Below are 16,092 nucleotides of genomic sequence, written 5' to 3' on the forward strand. Positions count from 1 at the left end.
TTTTTAAGCAAGGATTTTTGAAAATTGTCAGGGCTGAGAGTTTAGTCAGATCTGTGCGGAAACTTTCATGAAACTGTACCCATTGTTAAGTGGAGCATTTGAAGGATGAATCTATTATATAAGCCAGCAATCGTTACTTTCTGGTGACAGTTGCTCTCATCGAAATTCTGTGCATTTCAGCCGAACTTAAAACCTAACCTGAACTGAATTCCAACCCTTATCCTACATTGATACATTATTTCAAAATAAAAATAAAAACCCCAAAACTTTCACAATCCCTCATCATTTGTGAAATTAAGACAGGAGCAAAGTTACAAGAATAAAACAAACCCTGACTGTCTTTGTGTTACTGCCTTCAAGTGTCTTAAAACAACTTGGGTTAAAAATGTCTGGGGGGGGTAAAATGTTAAGAAATTAGAATGTAATTTTGTGCTGAACATCATTGTGTAACATACATGTATATAAGAGTATTAAATATAACAAAATATGAAACCATTTTCACTTTCTGTATTATTTGCAAAATGTCATACTAAATTCTTTGTGTTGATATGCCTCCACCCACAGTATGAACCTCTGATGGCATTATGTATTGTGGTGAACCGTCAGCAGGTGTGGATCCACAGGGGCTAAGTTGGCCTTTGTCCCCCTCCTGTGCAGAAAAAAAAAGAGAAGGGACAAGGAGAGGGGAAGAAGATAAAGGGGAAAAGGAGAGGGAAGGAGAAGGGAAGGGGGAACGTTAAGGGAGAGGTGAAAGAAAAAGAAGGGGAAAGAGAGAAGTGGAAGGAAAGGAAGGTGAAACAGAAATAAACAAATGTAAAGGGAGAGGGCAAATAAAGTGAAGGGAAATTGAGGGAGAAAAGGGAAAAGAGAGAGAGAGAAATGAAAAGAAGGGAAACAAAGAGTGGAAAGAAAAAAAGAATGGAAAACAGGGAGAAAGTGAATGGGGAGTAAAAGCAGAGAAGAAAAGGAATGAGAAGGGAAAGGAAGGAGAGAGACGCAAAAAGAAGGGAAAGAGAGAAGGAAAGTATACAAAAACTAGAGAAAATAGAGGTTAAAAAAGTACAGCCTTAGTCTGCCCTTTAGCATAAGGTGATATGAAGATCAATTCAAATGAATATATACAAGTACGTACATTCTCGCTACTTGTTCAGTGAGAAAATTATCCTATTTATGATTATGGAGGATACTTAAAATGTCACCTTTTCAGGTCAGTGTTGTAAAAGATTTCAGTCCATGTTTGAAAATGCTGCCAACCTTATATGAAACAGCAAACATGAAAGTCTCTACACCTTGAAGAAGATCCCCGAACTCTTATACTCTGTTGTTTTGCGCCCACATTGACAGCTAGAATTACAGGGGAAGTTCACCCAGATGAAAAATTTATTGTAAAATACAAGAAAAAAGAGTAAAATATCGGTTAACTTAGGTTCACAGAAAATCCTTCAAAGATTATCATAGTTTTTAATATGTGATGTCTTTATGAGAGCACCTGCCCCATAGGCATATAAAATGCATAAATTTAAATTTTTATAATGGTTTATGCATTAGTATAAAAATCCTTCAGGAGTGGGTGTGAAATAATATGTATATGTATATATTATTTCACATTTCACAATAAGTATATTCTACTGAAGGAAAATCCATTTTCATTTTTTTAATATAAAATGACATTTCATTGATTTGTTTAATTCACGATAAGGGACACAATAACTGCTCACATAATGACGTCAGTAAATCAACAAATTTAAATTGTAATAAGTTTAAACCTACATCATTATTTTCGGCTATTTTACGAGAAACTTTTTGGGTGATCTTCCCCTTTAAAGGAGAATAAAACCTTTGGAACAAGATAGCTTGTGTGAAAACAGAAAAATCAAAGAAACAGATCAACGAAAGTTTGAGAAAAATCGGACAAATAATGCGAAAGTTATGAGCATTTGAATATTGCGATCACGAATGCTATGGAGATCCTCAAATTGGCAATGTGACAAAGATGTATGATGTCACTTGTGAACAACTCTCCCCATTACTGTAGTATATATTTCACTTAAATTGCCTCTTTTATCACATCTATCAGTAGATCATGTGTTCTTTCTATAGGAGGGCATGTAATACAGATTTTTAAAGAATACATCATGGATAAAGAGTTTGTATCACCACAAGAAAAAGCAGAAAGAGACATTTTGAGGGTATTTTATAGTCCATCAAAGGGAAATTTGTTCACAGGTGACATCACACATCCTTGTCGCATTGCCAATGGGAGGATCTCCATAGCATTAGTTATTGCAATATTCAAATGCTCATAACTTTCTCATTATTTGTCCGATTTTTCTCAAACTTTCTTTGTTCTTACTCTTTCATTTTTCTGTTTCGAAACAAGCCTACTTATTTCAAAGGTTTCATTCCACTTTAAGTTATTCTACTTTTTAAAAATATTCATTTATTTATTTTGTTTGATTTATTTTATACTGCATGGTTGGCCTGTTCAGTTTTGAAAAACTGCTTTAATTAAAATGTTGATAAATGTAAATCAATTTTTCAAAAAATTAAGTGCCCCCATCTCCCACAGAAATCCTAGTTGCTAAAGCTCTTGTGTTTTATTATGTTCTTTTACCAATCTAAATTGAGTTTTGAAATAAACTAAATAATAAAATGTGAACCGAAAGAGAGAGAGAAAGACAAAAAGAGATTAAAAGAAATATGGATTATTTATTTATTTTTATTTTTATTTGTTTATTTTTTATTCATTTTATATATATATATATATATATATATATATATATATATTGTTTATTTCTTTATTTTATCTTATTTTTTATTCATAAAATTTACTTATAAAAGGGGGCCTTCACCCTACAAGCTCTGCTTTTTAGTTGGTCTCCTTCCCTTTCGATTTCATGGTATTATTGTATTATGAAAAAATGATTTAAATGTTATATTTTGTAAATATGTATATTGAACTATCATTGTAAATGTAAAAAGATTGAAAGAGAAAATAAATGAATTGAATTGAATTGAATTGAATTGAATTGAATTGAATAATTAGAAATAATTCGCAGCGAATGACAGAGCAATAGTCAGACCGATTGGCGATTGCCGATACCATAGAAAGCTAAAGAGAGCGGCGCGCCAGATTTAAGCGAAGGAAGAGTGAATATTTGTGTCTTGCATTTTCTTGTAAAAAGTTGTTTTCTTTCTTGTAATACGAGGGCAAATTAGAGGTAAGTGTACCAGACTTATAAATGTAAATAGATTGTGGTATTTTTGTGAAATTTGAAACCACTGTTCACTTTTTACTGCGGTGTTTTTCAGTCACTGCGCTGAAATTGATTCTCCATTTTTTTAGACATGCCTTTTCTACCTCCATTCACTTTGTACACAACTCATGAATTGCGGGCGTGTGTGTGTGTATTTGAGTTTTTTTTTGTATCACTGACTTTAAAGGAGAATGAAACTCTTGGAGCAAGTTAGCTTTTGTGAAAGCAGAAAAATCAAAGAATAAGATCAACAAAACTTTGAGTAAAATAGGACTAGCAATAAAAGAGTTATGAGCATTTGAATGTCGAGATCACTAATGCTATGGAGATCCTCCCATTGGCAATGCGACCAAGATCTGTGATGTCACACACGTACAACTCTCCCATTCGGACACTGAAAATATACCCCAAAACATCTCTTTTTGCTCATTCTAATCATATGACAAACGTCAATGATTCATCAATGATATAATGTTGTGAAACCTCTGTACTTGTCATCTCATAAAGAAAACACCTAACCTTGTGATAGACTCTATAAAAGTGAGAATATACGTGAAATAAGTACTAAAGTAATGAGGGAGTTGTACGTGTGTGATATCACAGATCTTGGTCGCATTGCCGATGGGAGGATCTACATGGCACTAGTGATCTCAATATTCAAATGCTCATAACTTTCTTATTATTCATTCAATCTTCCTCAAACTTTCAACAATATGTTTCTTTGATTTTTCTCTTTGATATGGATTCAGCTGGTTTCAAGGGTTTCATTCTCCTTTAAGACGTTAGTTTAGTGGCCATTCCGTGCTTTTTAACTGGTGGGTGTTTCATAATGCTGTTTGTAAGTTTAATAAGAGCGACTATAATAAGAACGACTGGTGATCCTTTCTTATGATTATGGCGAATGGTATATTAATTAGCGATGGTTTTGCGCGTAAGAAGAAAGGATCACCAGTCGTTCTTAAACTTAAAGTCGCTCTTAACTTACAAACAGCTTTATGAAACGCCTCCCTGGTCACCAAATCGAATTTGTACCTCCTTTCACCACAATATAATGTAAACAGTGTTGACTAGACAGCTGGCAGCCATCTGTTTCAAGGAGTTTTTTAACATTTTTATTATTTTTTAAAATTTCTCCTCGTACACAGACGGCTCGCTATCGTGCAGCCACCAGACGGGGCTCATCGATTTTTGTCTCTTTTCATAAAGATATTTAAAAAAAATTGTACCAAAATAAATATTATTATTCCGTTTTGGCCTGAATTAATGTACCAAAACGGAAAAATAAAAGAGGAAAAAACAGTGACTTACTTCCGCTGTCGCACAACTTCACTTCCCTGTTTTATTCGAACTTAATAGTACATAAACATATGACCATTGAGTAATTTACCATTGAGTCCCTGTACAGATCGAGCTAGAACTTGGGTCTCTGTATTTGGTGAGTGGAGCCAACGGAGTTCAGCGGAACAACCAACAGAACAGAGACCGAAGCTTTTGGTCTAGGTGCTAACATAACTTTTTTGAAGCACTTGTACTTGCCTGGTTGGGCAAGTGAATTCCTAAAAAGTTGGAAAATACTTGCCCGAAAATATATTTCACTTGCTCGGAAAAACTCTTTCAAAACGTTTTACCGCTCCGAAAGAAAGAAGTGCAGGTTTATTATATACCATTGCTTTTTTCCTCTCTTTTAAACATGAACTGGCCTGTGTACCTTGCATTTGCCTGCCGTGACTGAAATTAGTGTCAATATGCCATTTGATTAATTTCCTCTATCATATATTTTCATGTACTTTTGTATATGTCCATGACACAAAATAAAAAAGGGAATCACTGAAAATAACTAAAGAAGAAAGAAAGAAATTACAAAGATAAAGAAAAGAAGAAAAAAGGAAGGGAGGGTGAAAGAAAGAATGAAGGAGAGAGAAAAAGGGAAAGAAAAGAGAAGAAAGAATGAAAATGCATTAAAAATGAAGAAAAGAAAATGATGGTTAAAAGAAAAAAAATGAAAAGAAAGAGAGAATAAATAAGGATGAAAGAAAGGATAATGAAAGTAAAGAAAAAATGTTTCCTTTATTCTTTGAAATAAAGAAAGAAAGAAGGAGAGAAAGAAAAAGAAAAAAAAAGTAAGAAAAAATGAGGAGGAAAGAAAAAGGTTTCCTTCATTCTTTGAAAGAAAGAAATAATTAAGAAAAACAGGAAGGGAGAAAGGACGGAAAGGCCAAACAATGAAAAAAGTCCACGACAAAGTCTCTTCACTCACTTAACAACTTCGAAATATAATAATGAAAAATCGGCGCACATCGTCGGTGCACATATCGTCTGTTGCTACTCATCATGCATGAATTGATTTGGATACATACATTATTTTATAGTTCGGACCTATTATTTCACTTGTTTGTAAGTACATGCAATCACTTTTTTTTATTATCATATTTCGAAGTTGTTAAAGGAGAATGAAACTCTTGGAGCAAGTTAGCTTTTGTGAAAGCAGAAAAATCAAAGAATGAGATCAACAAAAGTTTGAGTAAAATAGGACTAGCAATAGAAGAGTTATGAGCATTTGAATGTCGAGATCACTAATGCTATGGAGATCCTCCCATTGGCAATGCGACCAAGATCTATGATGTCACAGATGAACAACTCTCCCCTTTTGGACACTGAAAATATACCCCAAAACATCTCTTTTTGCTCATTCTAATCATATGACAAACGATTCATCAATGATATAATGATGTGAAACCTCTGTACTTGTCCTCTCATAAAGAGAACACCTCACCTTGTGATAGACTCTATAAAAGTGAGAATATAAGTGAAATAAGTACTTAAATAATGAGGGAGTTGTGCGTGTGTGACATCACAGATCTTGGTCGCATTGCCAATGGGAGGATCTACATGGCATTAGTGATCTCAATATTCAAATGCTCATAACTTTCTTATTATTCATTCAATCTTCCTCAAACTTTCAACAATGTGTTTCTTTGATTTTTCTCTTTGATATGGCAAGGCTCCACATTAACTGTTTTTGGTGGTGGCCCGTTCGGGCCACCAAAACCTTCAAATAATTTTTTTTGGTGGCCCGATATTGAAGTTTGGTGGCCCGGAAAATATAAAGAAAAACATTAAACATTCTGAAATATTAATTCTGCAGCCACTACCACTAAGTTACTTTCACTTTGTACATCTTGTGTGTAAACCTTGTTTGCTGTTTTTTACTTTGCTAATTGATTTGTGGTAAAATAGAAATTGTTCTATCATTGTAAATATGTAATGATTGAAAGAGAATAAATGAATTGTGTGGACTTTTTTTTAATCTCCCTATAGACACGGACTCAAAATGGTAAAGTAAATAAACAGTGCATAACAAACTCAGATAGATGTACAAAACAATGATTTTTCCTTTCTTCCTCTTTGAATCCTAAAACCTAGATTATGCAGGCCCCAAATCCAGTTTATTTTTTTTCTCTTTTGCAGCATATTATAGCAGGAGAAAATCACAGAAATATATGCTGCAAAATTAGAACAATGCATAAAAGGGGGAAACAAACCAAAATAATTTTCAAAAAGTATATTACAAAAAGAAAACAAAAATAATAAAAGAAATAAGTGAAATAAAACAAAAGAAAGAAAATTAAGAAAAAACAAAGAACAGGAAAAAAATTAAAAGAAAATAGATTTAGACTAAAGAAACAAAAGTAAATGAAAGAAAAATGAATAAAACAAAATTAATATAAAAATGGGAAAAGGGGGAAAATTAAGAAGCCATTACAAATATTTTTTAAAGTCTATTCTGACTGGAATATAATTAAAAGCCAAGCAAATAATTTTCACTTATCTTTTGGGAATGGCGCATTTCTATTTTTATATCCTTTAGTTTGTATTATTTTTTTTAGTAGAAACATATTCTTTAATCAGGCATATTCAATGGGAAGGGGTATAAAAAAAAAAAAAAACCGGCAAAAGTTATATAGATCTGGAAAAAAAAGTGTGAAAAAAATCATTCCCTATATTTGCCAAAAGGTTGGAAAAATTCACATTTCATATCAATAAAATGCCTTCCCAAAGTATAAACTTTCTCAACAGTGGTTTAAGAAGTCATTTATAAACAAGAAAGAAAGAAACTGTTTATTTTTTGGCTAGAAAAGACACAGCTCCGAAAGAAACAAAGTATCAACATACATACAAATGCACACATGGGACTGTGATGTACTCACCTATGGGTTTTTATGTGTATTAATTCATTTAGAAATCGGTCTTTTTTAGTCAAAAGAGAGGTCATAATTCCTCTTTTTAATGCTTGCAAATAATCAGGGTACACCAGATTTTTAGTAATATGGACTGTAGAAGGGCATTTCATTGGTGTAAAATGTGGCTTTGACTTAAATTTTCAGAGTTCTGTGGAAGATTTCTTAGCAGCAACATTTCATATCGCAGCTCCCTGAGTCTGAATACCGGTAGGCTGCCAGCGCACAGCTAGCTGCGCATGGCTTCATGCAAAGCTAGCTCATTCCAGCCTGCCGGCGCGGCCGGCTGGATAACAGCTACTGTATGCTGTAGCGGTAGTACTGTCATGACTATGCAAAATTTGTGTGTGTGTATTTGTGTGTAGATCAACAAAAAAGGCGCATGACAACTGGCTTGCAATTTGAGTTGTAGAAAGTTGATAAATGCGTGCAAAATCGGGAGAAAAATTGTGCTACTTTAAAAACTATTGGTTGCCCGATTCGGACCACCAAGACTTAACATTTTTTCAATAATGGTTGCCCGAGGTGAATTTCTGATGGCCCCGGGCCACCGCTAATGTCGAGCCTTGGATATGGATTCAGCTGGTTTCAAGGGTTTCATTCTCCTTTAAGTGAGTGAAGAGACTCTGTCATGGACTTTTTTCTCATTGTTTGGCCCTTGGGTAGTGCACCATGCAGGTGCAAATGAAAGTGAGTTGACTAACAGTTATTACGCCAGGGGTTTGCATTCATTCCACTCTCCATCACCGGCGAAATTCCCCTAATTTCTTTCTTCCATGTCGCTTTGTTAACTAATGAGAAGGCAATACACATTGAATAACTTATTAATTTAATTTTTATTCATAAATTCATTTTTTCTTTATTCAGGCCTTACACCAGATTTAATTTGCTCTCTGCAAGACGACTCTGTGTGATTAGCTCAACTCATCCACGTTCTAATACATTCAAGAATTCAAGCTGGGCTCAATGTAGGACAGATCAGATCAAGGTAAGCAAAAAATAGATGGAAAATGTATCTATTCTCTAAAGATAATATTTTCTGATTAGCAAAGAAATTGTTGAGCCACAAAAAATTCATATTCAGGTGAGAGTCGGCCTATAGTCAAAGAGCTTATTTATATATTGATAGAATTCATATTTTTTATGTCATCTTTAATAATTTGAAGCAGAATGGAAATGTAATAAACAATCAAAATTTGGGCCATTTTGTAATTACTTTATTAATTTATTTTGCACAATTCAGCATGATGCCCGCAGATTTGAACCGCTGTGAAGCCCCTACCACCAGTACCAATTACATCGGCCCATCGACCACTAGACCGCTGCAGCTCTGGACATCAGATCAGGGGCCTGTTTTTAAAGAGTTACAAGTAACATTTCCATTATGGCAACTACCATGATAATTAGGCTCAGTAGCCAATCACAATCAACATTTCCAATGAAGTTACAATAGTTGTTGGTCTTTATGAATCGGGCCAGATCATCATCTGCTCAGCTCACCTGCAAAGCTTGGACACGAAGCAGATCGTCAGAACAAGTCAAGGTAAGTAAAAATTATAATTATAAAAGTATCACATCTGTTGTCAATGTTACGTTTAAAAGCAACATGGACACCGATCAGTTTAGGAATTGAGTTTAACTGTTGTATTTAAACTCAAAACCATTTTTGTTCATTTGATTATTCAACATTCTTGTAAGAAATAATACATTTTCATAATTTCTGTACTTTAACAATGATTCCGAATGAAAATAAATACTTTTGTAGGCCTTAGGTGCAAAGTATTGGAACTGCACATGTTTGATCGCTAGGCAATCATAAAAATGTTCAATCATAGGCCTATATTTTAATATTAATATAATAATGATAATAAAATTCTTGTTACTATCTGCCAGGGATCAACTGGTGGTGCAACAGCGAGGATGTAGCAGAGAATGACTTCAGGATCTTTGTGAAGAGTGTGGTCCCTGGCGGGTTAGCTTCAGAGAGTGGTAAGTCATTAATTCCACCTCCTCTCCATTCGCAGACAATGAATCATTTGAAGCCCTATGTGATCATCTCTAATTCTGCAAATTGGCAATCTTAGTATTTTTCCTTTTTCTCCTTTTCAATTATAAATAGAGATTGATAGAGAATGTCAATAGAAACTTTGAAATTCAATGCAAATTGGCATTTTAAAAACAAAGAAGTGATTTTGAGGTTCCATTGCATTGCAAATTTGGGGATAATGATTATTTAAATTCCTTTAAAAAATAGAATGAAACATTCTGATCATGCATTTAAATGGACACAATACATGTATGTGTAGATTTTATTTCTCTTGTCTTGTCTGATATTATTTTTAGGGCACTGAATCAAAACTTATTGGGCCAAAGTAAACTACAAAATGTTTTTCCTAAAGAACACATCACACCGGACTAGCTCTAACTACAACTATTAAAATCCCTACCCCTCCTAAAAAATCTTAAAAACAGGTTTTTGGTCAGGGTGAGGTGTCATGTTGGCATCTAATATAATATCCTATTTCTAATTTGTCTTCATTAAAAAAAATCTTGTATGTAGGCCCGGCCAATGCACAGTCCATTAATGTGAAAAATCAGATCAAGTAAATTTGCTGTGATTGTGAATATGATAAACTTTGTCAGGTGGATTATGTATTTCAAATGCAAGTGAAGGAATTATTTTAAGTGTGGTATTGTGCAGTAACCACATTTTCAAAATGAACACATGTAAAGTGTTCAAGTTCTGCCATGTTTTAGATATTAAAGTGTGAAGTCAGGTGATAAAATACTAAAAATAGTATATTAATCAAAGTTTGTATCTCTAGGCTCGCTGGTCATTGAAGTGTTGTTGTCTACATTCAACACTCAGAACGAAGGAGTACATGTTGTGGTGGGGTTCACTAACTTTTGAGCACAACTGTACATGTTCATGTATATCTCATCATGGCTTGGGCCTCCGAAGCTCCCCCCCCAAAAAAAAAAAAAACATTTGGTACAATATTTTGTTAACAGAAAAAGCTCTTTGCTGCGATGTTTCCATTCATTCACAGGGTATTGCAACGTACATGGTAAAAATTACAGATACAAATAAGATTATTCACATACGTAAAATTTGCACAGTAGATTATTGTTAAAGATGAATAAATAACAGATTAATGCAAATAATTAATTGATAAAAAGTATTTCTGATAAAACTTGTTAAAACATGTTGGTAATTAATGGTAATAGTAACTTTGTGACCTTTGTCCTTCATGTTTCCCGCATCTTTTAAGACCTCATTTGCGATGCCTGGGTATGCGGTTTTGAAATTACTCAAGTGCATGTCAGACCAAAAATCCCTCAGATATTTGATTTTGTATACAAAGTCAATGCAAATTATGTTTTCAATGAAAAATAATTTTTGTATGGTTATTTTCACTTTTACTTGTTTAAATGGATTATTTATGCTCTTTCTGATGATCTGATGGCAAAGGAGTCCCCGATAATGTTCATAAAAAACAATGAAAAACAAAAGTTTGACAAAACAGAGAAATATATATGAAATCGCAAAAACAATAAAATTCATAAGAAATTTATTTGATATCGCAATTTTTTTTCATGTACATTTGCTAAGAACATGACAAGGAGATTCTATGCCAAAATTAGGACATTTGGAGGTTTATTTAGGGAGTTAAAGTAAAAAGTATGTCTTTATGTTGTTTAACCTTATTTCTGCAATGAAGACCTAGTTATAATCTTATACAATGTTTTGTTATATTGTTTTTTGGACAGGAAGTCTCCATGAAGGGGATCAGATCAAGCATGTGAACAGTGAAAGTCTGAATATAGCTTCAAATGAAAGGTGAGTTTAAATTAAATCAAAATTTGATATAGAACTAGGCCCGAGTCATAACAATTTATTACTGGTGCTCCCTGGTCATATTTCTGTGGAAACTGGTGGATAGATGAAAATAAACTTGATGAATGTATAGAAGTGCAGTGTTACCATATATATAAATACTTTCACATAATATAAAACTTCATGCCTTTGGTCAAACAAGTAGAACTTTTTTATTTTTTTTTGTTTATGTACAATAAAGAAGAAGGAGGGTCATTTGTAGCCAAATCACTTCACTGCTACCCACTCTTACTATGGATAACAGAAACCATATCTACTTCCAAAGTGATGTGAAAGAAGAATTAATGGCATGTCTGAAAAATAGTTTTCTGGCATGTATCAAGGCTGCATGTGTAAAATACTGTAAATATAACAATCTGTGACAAAGCAAAGGAAAAGCATCTATTAGTAATACATTTGTCCCTATTCCTATGTACATGTGTCACAGTCTGATGAATATTTATTTTTCTAAAGGAATGCTGTTACAATGATATTTTGTTCTTTCACTTTACACCTGCAGTCGTGTCACTCAGTGTAAACGTGGATGCACTCCCTATTTGGTGTTTACCATCTTCCAAGCATAATTAACAGAGATATCCTACCATACAGGGCATGACGCCAATCTTGAAATCTTCATCTACATGGAATGTCTGGGGTGAACAGTTATTGGTCTTTGCGTGAAGTGTAATCAACACAGGAATGGATTTGACACCAAACTCTTCATATACATTCTACATATTGTGATAGTAATGTATTCATGATAGAAATAGTTTTACTGGGATGTGCTCTTGACACCAGTCATTATCTACACTCTAATCTTTGGTGTTGGCCCTATTTTAAGTGTGCTTTTTCAGATCAAGTTTTTACTGTAATAGAGTGTAGATGATTTTTGGTGCTAAGTGTTCAGCTATGTGGATTTTTACTCACATGAATGTCTAGAATATGGTTAGCCCTATAGTTCATGGGGGGGGGGTACATCAGACTGAATGTCGGTTCAAATTTTATGTAAAAATCTTTAGTATCATATACGTGACTTGCATATATGTATTCACTACTCATGAACCCATTTTGTTATGTATTTTATGACTTTTGTGTAGCTTCAAGGAGCAGGTCCAAGCTATTATTTCTTTGCTGATAGTTTAGGAATATTTTTATGAGATTTTTGTGGAGTTCATAGCATACGACTTAAAAATATAACAATCTGTGACAAAGCAAAGGAAGAATCTATTAGTAATACATTTGTCCCAATTCCTTAATGAAGCTTGCATTTGTGTTTATATTGAGCTGACTATTCTGCAAAAGTGGATCCAAAGGTTTTCCAGAGTTTTTCCCTATTGAGTTTTATCTCTGGTTTTTTACCCTGGATCTACTTGTCGTAGAACTAGTCAGAGGGGGGGGGGGGGGTGTCATAGCGCGAGGTTCAAATTGCAGCGACATTGCCAGACATTTATCGTTAAAGTCTCACACATCTTTTGAGACCAAATTTGCAATGCCCGGGTATTCGGTTCCAAAGATTTTGGACAGTTTGTAAGGGCTTTTCAGATCCAAGCTGCTCAAAAGTAAAAAACATAATTTTATGTACAAATGCGATTTATGTTTCTTGCCAAATGTCATAGATTTGTTAATAATTTTACCTCTAATCATTGAAATTCATTAATTTTATTAAAAAAAAACAAATCAAAAAGTTGAAAAACAGAAATACATAGGATATTTATAAAAAAATAAAATACATAGGAATTTATTTTGATATTGCATTCTTTCTTCACACTAGATTTACATAGAATGCCACAAAGAAAGTCTTGACCCCACATTATATTTGGACCATTATTTCATGATTTGGAGCACAGGTTTGATTTCATGCATAAATTAGCATACTGTACAAGCTGTTATTTTCGCGTACAGAAGTTTTCGCGAATCGTGGAGGTCCCGACATTTTCATGGGTTGTTAAATTCGCGATCGGAAGATGTACGAAACACTTCCACAGCATTTTAAAGAAGCAAAACTAGTGCAAATCATGTGCAAAAAAAACACTTTTTCATTACACAGGATGTTTTCAATATCAAATGTGTCAATATTTTTGCACGTTGTTCAATTCACGGACGATCGCCAATTCGTAAAATCCGTGAAAATAAAGGCTTCGACAGTAATCAAGGGAATCATCATGGGATTAAAGAGCCAGTTTTCAAACCATTCATATGCAACATACCTGATGCTGTAGTTATGAAGCTTGTAAGTAGTATAACCATTGTTAGGCGAATCAAGCTTTCTTTAGTGTAGGTCAGCAATTCTGTATTGTTTATATAATCGCTTGTTTGTTGAATTAATTTATATCAGAATTATGAAGTCAGTGGTTGTACAGTGCCTGACAAACAATTTTTATGGGGAATGATCTGGAGGTCTAAGTTTACAGAGGTCACGATATACTTGAACATACTTTTTCTCACCATAACTAAATAACCACTTGAGAATTCGATTTCAAACGTTACTCCTGTACATATATGCATATGGGAGTGACGATGAACTGAATAGATATTTAGGTTCATGAGTTCAAAGTTGAAAGGTCACATACATCATTTTTTAACAGTAATATCTCTCCCCATGAGTTCATAATTTTATACATTTAAATATCTTGTTCTCCCATTCTTAAGAACTGTATGAGAGAACATTTTCAATCTTGGCTCATGTATGTATACATACATATATGAGAGGATGATCTTAATCAGATTTTAGGGTCACAATGCTAGGGGTCAAAGGTCACAGCTCAATAGTGTGTAGAGCCTCAAAAATTGTTATGTTGGCCCAAAATCGTAAAATTTTGTCTTTTTTTAAATACCTTCGCAGCTTTGCTGCTGCGCTGCACAAAGAAATCATGCATGAGATGATATATTTATGAAGTCAAACATTCATACAGTCAAAATGCATATTGGAATGATTTTTGAAGCCATTGAATACAAATGTGTTTCTCACAAACACATAGCATTTGTATATTTTGGGTCTGCTAACAAAACCATAGCGACCCTGTGGGGTTTTTTTTGTTGGCATTTTACGGTTGGTCAGATGAGGGCAACATAAGAAATTTTTAGGCCTAGTGTTTGAAAAGTGCTCTTATAAATATCAGATCATTTAACATTCATAAAAAGTTTATGAAAAGTGTTTCACAAATAGTTAAAAACTGACTAAAAGTCTGTTTAAGTACTAATGAATTTTATATCACATGTTTAACTTGCAGTCTCGATTTATGCATGTATGCTATAGAACATATCCTCTGATTCTGATCCAACCAATATGGTGATCTGTTATTTTCCACACACAAGTGTAAAGTTTAGAGAAATTTTTAGTAACACATAAATCTTTGTGAAACACCTCTTTGATTTGTATCTTGCATCACATGTTCTAGGGACAGTGATATCCGCTTACTGGTAAATCAAAACAGTTATCTATTTTGGTTCTTTACTTTACATGTAATAATTTGTTGAATTTCCCTCTGAAAAACAGAATTCATGTTTTTTGATGTGTACACTTTCTATGACAAAATGGAATTTTCATTTTAGATCAAGCTCGAAGTGGAGTAATAGTTTTTCAGAAAGAGAGAAGACCATTTTTTTAAAGTGAAAATCACTGTCCCTAATATGTCGAATAGCTTGGACCTGCCCTATACATGTAGTTTATGATTGTCTGTACTGTATACTTGCTTTGTATTCATGATTTCATTTTTCTTTCTTGAAACAAATGTAAGACCAGCAGCTGAGAAGATTCATTCAAGTTGGAGGGCCATAGCAGTTGACCTCATCAATGGCGGTAGGCCCTAAACCTTACAAACATGGCTACCTGTCTGGTTTGAGCTGGGATCTTCCTGTCAGAATCACATAATTAGTGACATCACTACCAGGAGATCTATTTTTCAGTGTGCAGAGAAGGGCACTGGACACAGTTGTGCATGATATACAACTTACCACAATGTAAGTGCTTTAAGAATGATATTTTGTGTAGCCTTAAGTATGTGAGACAATGCAATCGGTTTTCAGTAATTATGTACTGAGGGCAATAACCTTTGTGAAAATATTGGGTGGCAATTTTCCCCATAGGATTTTCTCTCTCTTTTCTTTCAATTACTGTAGTCCCTTCTCTTTACCTTAACTGTTATATTGATAATAGTCTTTCTTTATATACCTCCCATTACTATTCTAGCTGTTGCTCTAACTTTGTTTGTTTCACATTGTTGCAACATGATATTTGCCATGACTGACATGATAATGTGCTAAGGATATATATATCTATATATATATATATATATATATATATATAAAGATATAGACATTGATCTTGTTATTTTTTTTATTGCAGAGCAATGATAGAGTAATGTGAATTATTTTGCAATATATATAATCTCCTTTCTGTACGTGTAATTTTTTTGGTCGGACTAATTTCAATTAATATTTTGAACTTTATCGCGGTCATTTCACCATGTACGTACATAAACCTCATGTTTGCTGAGTGTGTATCCATCATGAAATCACAGAATGTGAAGAGATAATGTGGACTGCACGAATGTTAAGATATGTGATGATTAAGGTAGATTCTCAATATAGGTTTGTCTGCCCAAATCTGCAACTTCGGATATAAAATTTTCACCCATTTTTATGAGGGTTGTACACTTCAATGAGTTTTTTTCACAATGTGTAAAAAAAAAAGCTCTTTCATTCAGAGCAATATATGTAA

The 16,092-nt window shown here is 33.6% G+C and overlaps 1 long non-coding RNA gene across 1 annotated transcript; it reads left to right on the forward strand.

Annotated features, from left to right (window-relative positions):
• Window positions 1-3,104: 3,104 nt before the first annotated feature.
• Window positions 3,105-15,239, forward strand: LOC129265822 (uncharacterized). The gene is made up of 6 exons (XR_010294185.1): window positions 3,105-3,221; window positions 8,363-8,483; window positions 8,739-9,038; window positions 9,389-9,484; window positions 11,267-11,336; window positions 11,893-15,239. It is a non-coding gene; the product is annotated as an uncharacterized LOC129265822 (long non-coding RNA).
• Window positions 15,240-16,092: the final 853 nt, after the last annotated feature.

Source organism: Lytechinus pictus, chromosome 7, assembly GCF_037042905.1.
Source record: "Lytechinus pictus isolate F3 Inbred chromosome 7, Lp3.0, whole genome shotgun sequence".
Lineage (NCBI taxonomy): Eukaryota > Metazoa > Echinodermata > Echinoidea > Temnopleuroida > Toxopneustidae > Lytechinus > Lytechinus pictus.